The sequence below is a fragment of the Mirounga leonina genome, unplaced genomic scaffold (assembly GCF_011800145.1).
Source record: "Mirounga leonina isolate KUSES-001 unplaced genomic scaffold, KU_Mleo_1.0 Mir_165, whole genome shotgun sequence".
Classification (NCBI taxonomy): Eukaryota; Metazoa; Chordata; class Mammalia; order Carnivora; family Phocidae; genus Mirounga; species Mirounga leonina.
The window spans coordinates 19,073,573-19,089,339 of record NW_023270415.1 but is presented as its reverse complement, the minus strand read 5'-3'; the positions used below and the strand labels follow the sequence as shown (position 1 = coordinate 19,089,339).

At 40.9% G+C, this 15,767-nt stretch overlaps 1 long non-coding RNA gene across 3 annotated transcripts in view; it reads left to right on the top strand.

Annotated features, from left to right (window-relative positions):
• Positions 1 to 15,767, top strand: part of LOC118014900 — a 160,271-nt gene that overhangs the window by 128,290 nt on the left and 16,214 nt on the right. For 2 of the 3 annotated variants that reach the window (XR_004680416.1, XR_004680414.1), the window contains one exon: positions 12,954 to 13,525. The exons of the other annotated variant lie outside the window; for it this stretch is intronic. This is a non-coding gene — a long non-coding RNA (uncharacterized LOC118014900). Of the gene's footprint in view, positions 1 to 12,953; positions 13,526 to 15,767 lie in introns of those variants that run through there. 3 annotated transcript variants of the gene reach the window in all.

Here is a 15,767-nt window from a genome sequence, read left to right as displayed (position 1 = left end):
TAAAATTTGATAAAAATCATTACTTTCTTTAGTATACATGAATTTCAAATTTTTGCTGAATGATTTCTTAAACTGCATTCTAAATAGGATTATATGCATTGGCACAGAGGAATGCTAATGAGGAGCTACAGGCAGTCCCCAATTTAAAACTTGATTGCAGTCCAAAAATGTATTGGAAAGTTTGACTAATTGGAATGTATCTTCTTGTGGAAATAAATGGCAGATAATTTCCTGGACTGACCCTACCAGTTAAGCCAGGCCATGAGATACCTAAGCCAACATTTCCAATAGCATAGCTTAAATTCTGGGTCCAGACAACAGGATCTTTTGGGGAGAGTAGGAGGAAAGGCAATATAATGAGGTTTGCCCCTCTTTTGTTTAGGATTACTCTTATTATACATTAAATAGGTTAAAAGTGTCTTGGCCATTCTCTCTCCTCCCATTTAATACCTCTCCAACCCTCCTATTCCTGCTAATGAAGTGCTCCAAGCTCCAAAAGTACCTTCCCTACCTCTGCCCTGACCCTACCCCATGGTCTTCATGTCAAGAGTTCAGCAGAATGGGAGGCAGCGATAGAAAGGCACATTTGCCACTAGTGAGATCTGCCACTTATTAGCCTTCTCATTGGTCAGAATTGGATTAGTAGCAGCAGTTCCTCTAATTGCTTGTTCTGGCTTTTGGGAGCTCAAATTGTCATTAAGAAAAAAAAAATCAATAACTTTTCAGCTGTTCTATTCTTGGCAGGAAAAGAGCGTTGGCAAATGTCCAGATAGCAGAAGTCCCTGCTGCCATCATTTCCTGCTCCTGTGTCAGTTTTGAATAGATTTAAGAAAAGCTGTCTATGGCTTATGTCTCTCCTTTTCTCTTTCCTTGAATCTTTTTCAGCAGTTTCTCTAAACGTTTAGTGCTCCCTTTAAGGGAGATCTGTGTCTTTTCGAGCAGGCGCATTTGCCACTGTCCTATTCTGGTCATGAGTTCCATTACTCAAGACCATATGTCTTTGCATCCAGTGTGAACTTGGATCAAGAGGCAGCAGGTGAGGAAAGGCATGGCAGGGAGGGTTTGGCTCAATGCAAACTCTAACGAGCAATGAGGGCTGCCTGGAAAGTGGCAAATGGGGGCTGGCAGAAAGAGAAGGATTCCAGGGAGGTCCCAGCTCCAGAGCAAGAGGTTCACGGTTGATTGTTGACTCTGGCACAAGTATTGGCCCGAGGACAGTGAGGGAACCCACACACTTACACTCCCAATCCCTGGCAGTGTGGAGTCAGGCTGATTTGGATTCATATCCGGTTTTTCCATTTGCTAGCCGTGTGGCATTGGGCAATTTACTTTTAGTTTCTTCTTTTGAAAAGTTGAGATAAAATCTACATCAAAGAATCCTTGTGATAAAGTTAACATTTGTAAAGATACAAAAATTCCAAAATGTTAATTCTTATCCCCTTCACTGACACTGCCATTCTTTTAATCAGCTGAAATATTGGTCTTGGCCCTCTTTAGTCATTTTCTCTTAAATTATTGAAATTTTTGTTATTGAAAATTTAACAAATGTATTTTTTTTTCTCCGCAATGATTACTTGGAGCAGATCATATGTCTTTCTTCCACATAATCCCTCATTCTAACATGGCATTAATTGTAAGATGTCTGGCATCAAGTTTATAAAATAGCTTTTTGATGGGGGTGGGAGGTTACACATTCAGATTAAATGTACACATCATCTGTTAAGTCAAAAATTCCTAATTTTTTAAAGGTCAAAAGTAAAATTTCTAAACATGAGTAAATAAAGTAGTTTCTCCTCTATTTTGTTACCTAACAAGAAACAAGTTATATAAAGTAATGCAATGCTGGCCAAGGTCTATTTTCTTTAAGATGTTTAGGTACAACTGGCACAAATTCCCCTGGATTTATACAAATACCCAAGTGGTCACTTTCTTATAGTGCTGTCTACAGCCTGGGCACCAACATGCTTGAGCTGTGTCTGCTCTATCCCTCTTTGACTCCAATGTGAGCATAACAGGGCTGAAAGGCCTAAAGAACCCCACACCCCAAAGCATGCAGGAGCAACCTGGGCACACCACAGCTTTCCTAGGGGAGTCATAAACAGAGTCAACAGGCACCCCAGGTCTCACTGCTCTTCAAATATTGGTTGGCCATCCACTACTATGGAGTTTCATTGTCCCTTCTGCTCATCCTAGACTATGTCTTGACAGCTCCACACCCTTACTTTTATTCTTCCCCTCTCTTCAACCCTTCTAAGAGCAATGCAGAAGAATTCCTGCCCAGTCTCAGAAGAGCCACATCCTATTGGTCCTGCCATTACTGGGAAATCCTCTGTCCCCTGCACTTATCAAGACCTTCCAACAAAAACAATTTTTTCCTATGAAGAAATCCTCTTCTTCCCATTACCCTGTAAAAAGATGGAGTGGCTAACAAGGACTACCTTCTAGAGGAAGCCCTGGTGGCCAAATAACTGGAGAGGTGAACAGAAAAATTACTTCTATAAGTCTTCCAACCAGAAGGCATGTCCTACTAAGATGTTTCCCTGTCCTAGAAATACAGTTATGGAAATTGTTCAGAGAGTGGATAGTCAGGTCCAAATTTTCTAAAAAAAAAACAAAAAACAAAAAACCATAATTTTTAGTTTCTTTAAATCATACTAGAAATTATTCCATTTCTTCATATGTCCTAGAAATTAGGAGGCTACACTTACATTGCTATTTAAGATAAAAGTACATGTGGTATAGTGGAAATGATGTAGATCCAGCCAAACCTATGTTGGGTCCTAGTTTTGCCACTTGGCAAGTGACTCTGGGCCCATACTTTTTATTATCACCCCTTTTAAAAATTATTCTGAGCCTCGGTTCCTTTATTTCTTAAATGGAAATAATAAATATTGCTTCAGATGGTTTTTTTCTAGTTCTTTTTTTTTAATCAGAGAATGTTAGTTCTCTTCTTTGTCTTTCTTCTTAAGTCATGTATTGTGTTTTCCTCTATGCACTGCATATAATACCATTGACAATTTCTGTCTCTAAGGCCTAAAATGAAGCAATTATTATTTTCTATTTTTAAGAAATAATAAAATCAGTATTAAGTGAAACATGACAGGTTTAGAAGCTCGACAGACATGGGATCCAAAAGTAACCCCCAAAAGTAGTCTTTCTCTCCATCAGTTACCTCCTCTGCACATGCAGGGATAAAACCCACCTGACAAGGCTGTTGTAAGGAATAAAGATGCTGAAGCAGAGTCTGTCACATAGGTAATTTACAGTGAGTGAGAGCTCAACATGGAGTGTGCTGGTCCCAAACTCGTATCCTATTGCCTTCAGATAGGATACCATCCCACTCAACCCTGCTATTCACACAGGGACGGTCACATGGCAGCCAGCACACTAACTTTTACTTAACAATTTTAATGTCAGGCTTCAGACTCTGAATAACGATTTTTGCCAAACAAAAATGGTATTTTTTACACTAAAGTTTAACACATTAATGACAGCCAGAATTTCTCATATTTTCTGTCCCCAAATTCTCTAATATAATTTTATTTCCTGATACTAAAGCATGAAGTTTGTTCAATGTAAAGGCATGAGTGCGTTATTTTTGTCACTAGAGGGCAGGAAATTAAAGTACATTATTTCCAAGATATTTCCAAGAAGTATCTTCCATAAGTAGCACACCTGTGAATGCCTCTTTGCACGAGACCTCTAGGTAAATGCCCTAGGTACACCTAACATTTCTGGAAGTACCCACTAAATAAACCAGACAGAGCTCAGTCCCTTCCTATAACCCTTGGATTCAAAACACAAAGTTAAAGTTAGAAATTCAAACAGCAAAACAATACAAAGGAGAATGATCAAATGTGAATTCTCTGCATAGAGAATTCAAATCAGGTGATCTAAGGCTTTCACTGATCATTTGTCTCAAACCTAGTGTGGTAGGTAGAATGATAGCCTCTCAGAACCTGTGAATAGGTTACCTTTCATGGCAAAGGGACTTGCAGAGATGATTAAAGTTAATGATCCTAAAATGGAAAGATTTTCTGGATTATCCAGGTGGACCAGTCTAGTCCCAAGAACTCAAATTCAGAAGAGGGATGCAAAAGGAAGGCAGCCAGAGCAGGAGATGGAAGGCAGAGGGGAGATCAGAACAGAAGGGTGAAAGGGGACTGACCATTGCTGGCTTTGTAGAAGACGCAGGACCACAAGCCAGCAGAACCTGTGAGTGGTCCTCAGCTGAGGGCTATAAAAAAATAAGGACCATGGAACAGAATTCTGCCAACAACCTGAAATGAGCAAGGCAAATGGATTCTCCCTTAGAGCCTTCAGAAAGGGACACACAGCCTGCAGAAACCTTTATTTTAGCCCAGTGAAACCTGTGTTGGGATTCTGATCTACAGAACTGTAAGGTAAGTCATTTGTGTCATTTAGCTGCTACATTTGTGGGAATTTTGTTAGGGCAGCCCTGATACATCAGGCCACCACTGATGGGATGGGAGAGTTGCCCCTTCCAGGTCCCATCCGGTGCCTTCCTTAGTTTTGCATGGTGCTCCCAGATTCTGGAACATACCCCAAGTTTTTCAGCTAACCCACAACTTGGCTAAGCCTTTCTGTAGGAGAGGGTGCCTGAGTCTTACAGGAGGAGTTAGTTGAAAGAAAAAAGGAGTTGTTCCAGGCAGAAGGGACAGTGACAGGAATTGTATGCCTATGCCATGTGGGAAGGAAGTGAAAGCTGCCCTGTGTTTTGAAGCATAAAGTAAGATAAGGCGCATAGAGAATGAGGCTGAAAGCTAAACCAGGAAAATAAATACCATGTTAAATACCATCTGAACCTGTGGACAATGGGGAGCCATTCATAAACTGTTAGGCAGACTTTTAAACAAAGTTTAAGGTTGTGCTTCATTGGGGACTATTCTTGTAGCTGTCAGGAAAAAAGATGCACGGGGAAATGAAATATTAGAATATTCATGCAAAAGCCCAGGTAAGAAACAATCCTGACATAAGACATTCGTAGGAAGGACAGCTGTTTAAGAATAAATCCAATAGGTATTTAGCTCATGAAATCAACAGAACTTAGTGACTGATTAGATACAGGCTTTGAGTGAGAGGTAGGGCCATGCCTAACTCCTAGAGTCTGAGTAAATAGTAGTATCTCCAACAGATATGAAAATATACAAAAGGAAGAGGTATTTAGTGAGAAAAAAGGAAATGTGTTATTTTTGGCAAATGCTATGGAATTTGAGTTGTCTATGGTATTTCAGGGATGAGCTATCTAGCACTCAGCTGGACTTTTGAGTTTGAGATTCAGAGGAGATGTCTTTTAAAAGTATGACTATGTAAGTTATCAATATATGGCAGCTAGGGAGTTGTGAAAATCATGAATGGCAATGATTCCCAGAAAGATTATGTAGAATGAAAAGAAATAAGAATCTCAAGTTAAACCTTTGAGCACACAATATTAGAGACATGGAGAGAAAAAAGAACCCACAAAGGGACCAGAAAAGGAAAAGTTGGGGGTGGAGTGTGGTGTAACTGAAGTAAAAAGAGAAGAGAGATTCCAGAAAAAGGAAATGGCTAGCAGTAAGACCTACAACATGTCCTAGAATCCAGCATTAAAGAAGCCATTGGTGATGGCACTCCCCGTAGCACAGGCAAAGTTGAAGCAAGTTACAGAGAAATGAGGAGTATATAGCACATGATAAAATAAAGAGAGTGCTGTTTCTTCCTTAATATTGATCATATTTTAGCTCTGACATCTATTCATTGTCTTACCAGGAAATGGTATCTTGCGTGTTACATTAAAACTAAAGTTTACTGATCACCTACTTAATGCAATACAGTAGTAAAGGGAACTACGAAGAAGACAAAGATACATGAAGATGTAGGGTTTCCCTTAAGGAACTTAGAATTAAAAGGTAAAATAATCCATAATAAAAGCAATAGTTGGTCTTTATTGAACATTTTCAATGTGTCAGGCACTAATTTCATAAACTCTTTAATCTTAATGAGTCATGATTATGATCCTTGTTTGTTTGTTTTCAGATGAAGAAACTGAAGCACAGAAAAATTATGTAACTTGTCCAAGGTCATTCACTTAGTAAATATTCACATAAAAATTCAACTCTGGGAGATACAGCTCCAGAGTGTGTGCATTTAACTATTATGAACTGCAACTATAAGGAAAGGTTGAACAAAATAGGAGTCAGGAAGAGAGGAAACAGGAAGCACTTCAGGGGTTCAGAGAAAAGAGAGTAACTTCTGCTTGGGGGAACAAGGAAGGAGTCTATGAGGATGTGGGCATTTGGGCAAGCCTAATGCACACATGCGGCATGGTGTGAAGACAGCAAGGGCAACTAAGCTGAGGGAGGTAGATGATCAAAGGTCCAGAGTTGGAGATGGGTTGCATGTGCATGTGCACAGTACAGAGGTGTGTCTGGTTTGCTGTAAAAAGACAAAGAGGAGCAGTAGGGCTAAAAAGGAAGTGTGGCCAGAATGTGGAGGAAGCTAATTAGGCTTTTTTAAAAGTCATCCCTCCAGGGACACCTGGGTCACTCAGTCGGTTAAGCGTCTGCCTTCGGCTCAGGTCATGATCCCGGGGTCCTGGGATCGAGTCCCACATCAGGCTCCTTGATCAATGGGGAGCCTGTTTCTCCCTCTGCCTGCTCTACCTGCCATTCTCCCTGCTTGTGCTCTCTCTGACAAACAAATAAAATCTTTAAAAAAAAAAGTCATCCCTCCACAAAAAATAAAATAAAAATCTACAGATGATTTTGAAAAAGGTTAAGAATATGATTGGTATTATATTTTTAGAGGGATTAATTAATTCAGTAGCAGTGTTTAGGGAGAGCTAAAATATCATCTCTCTTTAATCTCATGTACCTCCCCAAATTGTCTTAGAAGCTATTCAAGAATTTGTAGTAGTCTCCCATGGCTGTGATAACAAAGTACCAAACTTGGTGGTTTAAAACAACATACATCTATTCTTTTATAGTTCTGGAGGTTAGAAATCCAAAATGGGTTTCACTGGGCTGAAATCAAAGTGTTAGCAGGGCCATGCTCCCTCTAGAAACCCTAGGAGAGAATCTGTTTCCTTGCTTTTTCCAGTTTCTAGTGCTGCATTTCTCACACTTTTGACTTGTGGCCACTTCCATCTTCAAAGCCAGTAGTGTAGCATCTTGCTTCAGTGGTCATTGCCCTCCTTCTGGGTCTTAAATCTCCCTAGATGTTATGCCTCCTTCTTGTAAGAATACTTGTGATTGCATTTAGGGGCCACCTGGATAATCCAGGATCATCTTCTCCTAAAATCCTTAATTTAATCACATCTGTGATATCCTTTTTTGCCATAAGAGGTAATACTCACAGGTTCTAGAAATTAAGACTTGGATATCTTTGGAGGCCATTATCCAGCCTAGAACGACATCATTTAGAAAAACAATTCCAAATTCTTTGGCCTGCTTTTCATCCTCGTCTTTGAGTGAATGAGTGGTGACAAAAATATTATTCAATTGGAAGAGTGGTCTGGAATTGGCAGTGGGATATGGGGAATATGCCAATCCCTCTATCCACCCCTGTGGTGTTGGAAGGAAGGAAGGAAGGAAGGAAGGAAGGAAGGAAGGAAGGAAGGAAGGAAGGAAGGAAGAAAACACTAAGACACCATTTGACCAAAAGATTAGTGAGATGCCCACTGCAGTTCAAGTGGGTGAAGTGGGTGATTTACTTACAAAACATGTATTCATGGAATGGTAGATGAGACCAGTATACAGGTATACTGGAGTAGAGACACTGCCATCACTTAGGACCAAGCTGGCTGAAGACATGGAGTTTGAGGGGAAAAATCGGTGAGGAAGGGCTAGTACTAGGTCATGAATCAGTTATAAGGACAAAGTGCAGAGCCCCTAGTTGCAGCTGAGGTACATGGAGGCTGAAGGAGGTCCTGAAAACTTGGATGCCATGAAGAATGGATTTACAAAGAAGAGGTTAGTTCAGCCCCTGTCATGATGATCAGAAATTCTGAATGTAAAATAACTAGTTCTTGAAATTTTACAACATTATTGGCTCATCTTTTGCTGTATTTCCTTTATTATAATTTTTTGCAAAATTTGGATTTTTTATCTTCTTTTTCTATTGCTCTATGCAACATAAAATAAGTACACAATGTCTAATAATCAAATAGGCAATTAATTTGTATTAAGGAAATGTTTTTTAGTGAAAAAATATTGCTAAAGGGATCAAGCCTTTGGGGATTGAATTACAATGATCTTCCATAAGGCATTCATTTCATTTGGGCCAGAATCAAAACTGGAAATAAAATAGTGGTTTTTTATAAATACATGATTAAAAATTTAAAGAAATTTTTTTAAGCTGATAAGCATACGATGTTACCATATTGATAAATCCCCAGAATGGAAATGGGAGTTATCTACTTTGGAAACCCATAGTAAGATATTACTATGAAGATGTTTGCATACTAGATGTTTCCATCAAGGTCCTGAAATTGGACAGACAACATCATCAGCTGGGATGTTTGAGGAAGCCTTTTTGGTGAGGAATTGTTTGCAGTGGTGTAGACTGGGTTAAGGGAACCAACAGGAGGTGTTGAAGCATGCTCAAGGACTAGCAGCAGCTGAAACCTATTACCACCCACAGGCCTGAAGGACAAGAGGAGGGAGGCTTTCCTAGAACCAGACATGGCCAAGGCCTTAGGAGACAAAGAATAATCATCACACCAGCCAATAGCATATACTTTGGTAAGGCTGGGAAACTTCAAGAACTAAAATGTAAGCAACTCTACCCTTTCTCCCAACAGTCACGGTATGTAATATCTTGCCCTGAGGTGTAAGAGTTGGCCACAATCCAGAACAAAGATAATCTTTTTTGGAGATCGCTTTTGAAAAATTGTGTGTACCCTCAATTTCAGCCAAACACAGAAACTAAGGTGCCTCTTAGCAGCTTTCTGTTTCTCGGAGCTCTGATTGGTTTGAAACAGACTGGAAAAGATTAGAGTAACCTGAAGCATGGACTGTTCCATCCTGCCATCAACCTTGTACGAAATACAGAGCCTCGCTCAGGCGCTAAGCCACAGTTTTAACTTCGCCTAATAGAGGAAGAGAATGTACCTTATTTCTTTCTCATTTACATAGTCCAATGTGGGGAGATTCAGTACTGAGTGTGGCTAAAGGTGAGCCTTGAATGCAAAAGCTGGAAGGAACCTGCTCATCTCTCAGGGCAGCAAGCAATTCCTGTAGACTTGACCCCCAAAAAGATATTCCTGGAAGGTGATATAAAAGCTTTGAACAGGAAATACTTTTGCTAAAGGATTCCATACTTTCTAAATGAGAAATGTCAAGACTGGAATATTATTTTTATTGTCATTATTATCACTTTTACTGGAACAAACAAATCATCACATATGGACTTTACAGCTGAACAGTATTTTCCAGCTTTTTAGTTCCTCCGTCAGTCCCAAAATAGGTAATTACAGAAGCAAATGAAACCTTTCATACAATCCAAAGGTTTGGAGGGAGCCATCACCACCTACGCACTGGGCAGCAGGTCCTATGGGAAACATTCAGTGTGAGCCACATGTGAATCAAAGTGGAAACCGACAGCTTTAGTTCTGGCTTTGGAACATATGGTGCGGTAAATTATCAGCATGCAGTCTATAATTAAGGACACAGTGCTCAATAATAGTGCCTAAATGTGCATGTACTCAGCTGCACATTACCTTCTGGAATGGAATCAGATATGGTCAAGCTTTGGTCTGAGGAAACACTGATGCTTTGGGGAGTGTAATGAACAGCCCCTGAATTATAAATGCCTTCGTCACCGACCCCCACCAGCCTCCAAGTAGCCAGCAGTACTTTCTCACCCACATGTTTCATATGTTATAATATGTGACCCATCAACTTGGCCACAAGCAAATGGGATCAGGGCCTGGGGTCTGAGCCAACATCTATGATCAGCAGCCTCTGATATAGTTTAGCCTGAGAGGCACTCTGCACTAAAAAGTGTCAATGCAGGGCAATAACATATTCTCTCTAGAAGTCTCAATGGAAGCAGAAGCCAGGCAGCAGAAGCATCCTGGAGCAGACACAAACTGTGATATGAATGCAAGAGAACAGTGAAGAAGGCAGTAGGAGGTGACAGAGAAGCTGTAGCTTGGCATAAAGCACAGCAATAGAAACTGAGGGTCCAGAATAGTGGTGTAATTAAAATAGAGAGCAGGGAGGGATGGAATCCTGATGCTGGTACAGCTTCTGCAGCAGCCTCAACAGCCAGGAGTGACCCTTCACTTCCTTAGATACCTGGCTGTGAAATTGCAGGTATCATTTCCCTATGTATCCTTACAAAAATTCCTATCACTGAGGATGCCTCTGCGAGATCACTGAACAGGTGCTGAATGTCTCTGTGCCTTGCAACTTGAAAACAAAACAAAACAAAACACAGATTTTGTGTTGATACCACATTTGTACAAAGGAAGGTCATCCCCATCAGGGATGTTCTTTTTGCACATATAGAATAATGACAGAGGAATATAGGGGTTGGAGAAAATTAAGCTCTAACACCAAAGCAGCATTCCATTTTGGCTCTGCCAAACCAACTGAATACAGACCATGTGTCAGAAACTGTGTTAGGACAAAATTGGTCACAATTTGGGAAAATCATTGCAAATAACTTGTAAGAAACAGGAATGCTTACAGATTTTAATTCCTGCTGAGCATAGCACTATGATATTTGCACCAATACAACCTTGAGCACCTGAAATGCATTAGTGCTCTTTATACTCATATAGGACCTTACAGGCTTCTTAGTCTCTGATGCTGGTCACCACTTATTTGGTCTAGGTTGTCAAGGTGCCTGGCCTGGCCTTTAGGTAGATGCACCCCTGGAACAGCATTGTCTTAGATTTATGGTTGCGTGATTTCCCCACCTGTAAATCAGTGAACTAACAAAAAGTAATCTCTTTTGATTATAATTGTTAACATACACCTCATTATGAAAAGCAAGCAAAAGATAACATCCACCAATTTCTGGGTAGAAAAACCCTGTAGTTTGCAATGGAAATAATTCTCACTTCACAGGGGAAGGCTGGGTAGTTGACCAGTCACTCACAAAATGGCAGCAAGTAGTGAATTCCCCAACAGCGCAAGGTTAGGATTCAGTTTTGCAGACTGACAGCGATGAATGGCTAGAGTAGAAAGACAGCTCAATAATTTACATTAACAATGTCACCACCAGGTGGCAGGCAATTCACATCTGCTTGAGTAAGGTCTCCCAAGAGGGAGGGCACGTGAAAGGCCGTATTCCAAGGGGTTCTTAGTTTGAACAGATCAAAGGAAGAGGAGTAAAGTGTCCACTTTTATGTTTTGTGGCATCAGGCTCTGTTATCTTGCGGCATCCATCTCTAGCATGGGCAGGTTTCTCCCTGGCATATGGTCCCTCTCACTGGCCTGACAGGTCACCTTTTCTTCTAAACAGGGTTTAGATGAGCACCGTCACCTAGTTCTGGCCTTCTGTGTCCCTTTTTAATGTTACAGGTCTGGAATTATTAACCTTGTTGGCCACCGACTCCTTTGGCAGTCTGACAAAGCCCATGAATCCCTTCTCAGAATAGTAATTTTAAATGCCTAAAATAACACATAGGATTATAAATGAAACCATTATAATGAAACATAGTTCAATCCACTCAGGTTAAGATCCCCCTCCAACCTGACCAATTCATACAGTCTTTCTCCAAATCCAGTATAATAAATTTGACTGGCTTTCCCCTTGCTAAAGTAAATTCATATTTCTGCCTGGCCTCTTTATTATTGTTTAGATTGCCTTAGTTAGAGTTTGGCAAATTTCCAACTCTTTTGTTCTGCTGTGGCGCAATCACAAACCATTTCCTGGTCATGTCAACACAGGGCTCACCACATGGCTGACAAAATCCATCATTTCTTCCATCTCCAAGTCCTTGAGATTTGGAGTGGTCATGAGGAAGCCTCACTATCCTCCTGAGTAATAACACAAGCTAGAGAACTAGTAAGAAGCAATGCAGTATAGTGAGACAGCCTAGAGATGGAACCCCCTAATTATAGCTTGCCTGATATATACTAAGCACCTACTATGTATCAAATTCTATGCAGAGATCCACTCCCTGCTCTCCTGTATGTCTGGAGTCAGAAAAGTTGTTTTGTAATTCAATCTCATCTCCCAAGCAACTCTGGGAAAATCACCTAACCCTCTGGGCTTCAATTTATCACTGTAAATAACAGCGATAGCTCTGGAGATTGTTGTGAATGAAATAAATAAAAGAAAGGTTGTGAAAGTGCTGTGTTTTAGCAGACTGGGCATTGAAAGTACAAACACCTAGGTAATTTGTAGAGCCTTCATCACACCTACATTCAGCTCTTGTTAATTACTGTTGAGTGGACCCCATCCTCTTCCCAACTTTCTTCAGAATCTTGTCCACTCTCAGTGTATCCTACAATTCTTTCTATTTATAATTACTAAAATATAATTCATTCTTAAAATAACAGCATCTTAAGAGGCGCCTGGGTGACTCAGTCAGTTGAGCGTCCAACTCTTGGTTTTGGCTTAGGTCATGATCTCATGGTCATGGGATCAAACCCACGTCAGGCTCTGCACTCAGCAGGGAGTTTGCTTGAGATTCTCTTTCTCTCCCTCTGCCCTTCCCCACTTGTGCATGCCCTCTAGATAAATAAATATCTTTTAAAAAGTTATAACATCTTAAAATATCTTTGGTTTTCCTAGGATATTTTAGCCCAAAAAACAATTGTGGGTGGTTAAGCTCCAGGATTGTAACTACATGTTATTGATGTCTCAGAAACTGAGCTCCCCATCCTTAGAGCTATTCAAGCAGGAGTTTGATGTGTTTGTAACATTGCTTGTGAGGGTTTGGTCTCTGTGACCTGCGTTCCAGGAAGCCAACAACCTGTACTGTTTTTGTTTTACAGATTTCCTTATCAGAACTTCTGGAACAGTTTATCTGCACTTGCTCTACAGGATTTTCCTTCCTAGTCATCCTTTCAAATTGCTTCCCTACTTCACCTCCAGGTCATGGATGGATTACAAGCTACACTCACATGTAAAAGGATAGGCACAATGACCCAGGACGACTTCTTCCTATAAACCTGCCAAACACACACTAACTATGTAGAACTTTGTCACTGTAGTCTAAACACTGCTAATATGAGAGAAGACCTCCAGTTCTTTTTCCCACACTCACCATATCAGACTTCTTTTGGGGGGTGAAGTGGGGGTGCAAGAAAAACTGTTTTTTTCTTTTTCTTTCTCTGAAATACAAGAGAAAACCTACTATTAGCCCTCATAGACATATGACAACCTTTCTACAGTCCTCACCACTGTCTTATTCACAGTGAGGAAAATTCTCTCCTATTTGACATTAATTCACAGGAAATAAATTCTGTTAGCTCCATCAGACTCCCAGAAACTACACATTTTCTAGAAATGTTGTTAAAAAGTCAGAAAATGGGGCGCCTGGGTGGCTCAGTTGGTTAAGCGACTGCCTTCGGCTCAGGTCATGATCCTGGAGTCCCAGGATCGAGTCCCGCATCGGGCTCCCTGCTCTGAGGGGAGTCTGCTTCTCCCTCTGACCCTACCCCTCTCAAGCTCTCTCTCTCTCTCATTCTCTGTCTCTCAAATAAATAAAGAAAAAATCTTAAAAAAAAAAAAAATCTTAAAAAAAAAAAGTCAGAAAATGTTCTTGTCCTGAAACTTAGAGTACACCAGAGGAGCTTTTATGCCATGAAGCAGAAACACCTGTTCCCACATCAGCATTTCCACCATAGTTGTTCTCACTGGACTCCTATCCTCCAGTTCCACAGCGTTTACCTCTGCAGCAGGTGTGTGAGAGGTTAGCACTGGCCATATGAGGATGAGTGAAACACAGTCCTTGCAGTTTTCAATACTGGCATCACCACACTACAGTTATGAAGTAACTTGTTACCATCAATGGTACCATTACTGACCTACTGAAGATAGTGGATAATTCCCTTTCTTCTTTATAAATTAGGTCACATTTAAAGTCATCCCTATATTTGTATGTGGATCATTCTGATTTGCTTTCTTGAGTGAGGTGGAAATGGGTAGAGTTACAATGACACCCAGATTTTACACAAGGGATATGCAAACATCACATTTCACAGGGAGAAAGAGGGGTTGAGAACAGCTGCCCTGGTACATGCAATGATGTGTTGACCTTGATAATTACAAGAAAGTTAAGACATGGCTCCTGGCCTTAAGGAGCTTATAACTAGCAGGATCTATCAGATAACCATATAGATAACATATAATTAAGAGCTAAATTATGGGGTTTGGCCAATGGAACTGGGAGAGAGCAGGATGCAGAGAGGAATGACTTCATATCAGTCTTGGGATATTTTGTAGAAGTGGGGACACTTCAGTGGTGAGGAGGTTTTGACAGGTGAAGGTCATAGAGACAAGCATATCAGAGAGAGGAGGCTTTCTCCAAAGTGAGACTGGCTGATTGCTGCTCCTGATGTCTTCAAGAGTCTTCCTACATCCCTGTGAATGTGCTCAGAGCTGTAGCTCTCATCAGGCCAAACTTCAAATCCACCCACTTCTCTGCATCCCCAACCCACATTCACCTTAACTCAGCACATCATCAGGGCTCACCCCTGTTCCTGCTACAGTCAGCAAATGGCTCTCCCAGACTCCACTATTGCCTGCCTTGAATCCATCCTCCACAGAATGACCCTCCCATATCAAATTGACCAGATACTAACTCCTCTGCTTAAAATCATTCAGTGACTCACCTGCTACCTCCAGGAAGAAGCTCAGCCATGGGATACAAGACCTTTTATAGTATAGTTGTCTCTTACTCTTCAGCCTTATCTCTTGCCTTTTCCCACCTTCCATCCTCCTCCTCAGCTATTAAATTCCTTGTCTTAGTTGGGTCAGGTTGCCATAACAAAATAACATAAGCTGGGTGGCTGAAACAACAGAAATTTTTTTCTTACAGTTCCAGGAACTGGATATCCAAGATGAAGGTGCTAGCAGGATCAGTGTCTGGTGAGAGCTCTCCTAGGGTTGTATATGGTGGCCTTCTCACTATGTCTTCACATGGCCTTTCCTTGGCACTTATACATAGAGAGAAAGAAAGAGATGAGTGAGCTTTCTGATGTCTCTTCTTATAGGACAGTAATCCTATTGAATCTGGGCCCCACCCTTATGACTTAATCTATCCCTAATTACCTCCCAAAGGCCCTATCTCCAGATACCACCATATTGGAGGTTAGGGTTTCCATATAAGAATTAGGGAAGGGACACAAATATTCAGTCCATATGCTTGCTATTCCCTGAGCACACCATATTTTCCCACATAACCCAATGCCTTTGGACCCAAAGCTGCTCCCTCTACCTGGTGTGCCCTTCTCTGAGCCACTCCCTAATACCCCTATCCGCCACCCCCTCTACCTCTTATCTTTGTTTTGATAATTCCTTTTTTGTCTTGAGACTCAATTCAGGTTGGGCTATGTGTTCTATGGTAACCTCCAATGGGGGGAGGTCTATGTGCCTCCACTGGAGATGAAATATAGTTAATTAGTGCAGGACTGTGATTTCCTTCAGGGAGAAACTATGTCTTATCCTTATCCATCATCCTATCCCTAATGCTTAGCACAGTGGCTGGCACATGTTTGTTGCATGCAGGCTTGAATGAATGAATGAATGAATGATGAATGGTAAGTAATGCAAGGCCATGTTGTAGGAAGAAATGAGGCAAAAAA